This window comes from Ailuropoda melanoleuca, chromosome 14, assembly GCF_002007445.2.
Source record: "Ailuropoda melanoleuca isolate Jingjing chromosome 14, ASM200744v2, whole genome shotgun sequence".
In the NCBI taxonomy this organism is placed as follows: Eukaryota; Metazoa; Chordata; class Mammalia; order Carnivora; family Ursidae; genus Ailuropoda; species Ailuropoda melanoleuca.
The window spans coordinates 53,704,733-53,705,499 of NC_048231.1; the positions used below are offsets into that span (position 1 = coordinate 53,704,733).

The 767-nt window shown below is 38.2% G+C and overlaps 1 pseudogene; it reads left to right on the forward strand.

Annotated features, from left to right (window-relative positions):
- The first annotated feature begins 366 nt into the window (after positions 1-366).
- LOC100463929 lies at positions 367-523 on the forward strand (annotated as a pseudogene).
- Positions 524-767: the final 244 nt, after the last annotated feature.

The window sequence follows — 767 nt, forward strand, 5'->3', positions numbered from 1 at the left end:
GTGAAGGATATTAAGGAGGGCACATATTTCATGGAGCACTGGGTGTTATACACAAATAATGAATCATGGAACACCACATCAAGAACTAATGATGTATGGTGACTAACAAAATAATTCATCAGTATTGGTATGTGAATTGTAAGAAATGTAGCATTCTACTATAGGATGTTAATAATAGAGGATACTAGGTAAGGAGCTTATAGAAACTCTGAATTATCTTCACAATTTTTCTGTGAATTTAAAACTGTTAAAGTTAAAAAAAAATAGGGAGGTGACTTCCCCTCTATTTCAGATGAGTAAACAGAGCTTCATGGGTGCCAGGCAGCTGGTGAGAAAAGCCCAGCGTGGCAGGAAAGCAAAGCCGGGATGTTCCAGATCGAGAGCCTCCTGCCAAAGCTGGAACCCAAGGAGATGAAACAGAATATGTGCAAGGCTGTGGTCTCCTCCATATGAAACTTCCTTGTTTGCATGGTCCTGCCGTGAGTCACTCCTTTTTATCCTCAAGAAACTGGACAACATATGAAGATGAGCATTACCTGTGAATGCATGATATGAGGAACACAGTTACAGTTTCCATTCCTATCTTCAAATGAATATGCCAGGAAAGATGTAAGAGACTGTGTGATTGAATGGACATAAAAATTCTACTTGTTAAGAATAAGTTTGACTCTGGTAACTGACCTTCATATTTAAAATTTAAAGCTACTTAAGAATTAAAGACATTTTGTGGTGACAGTATGCTCATACACCTATGATAGCCTCTGTGA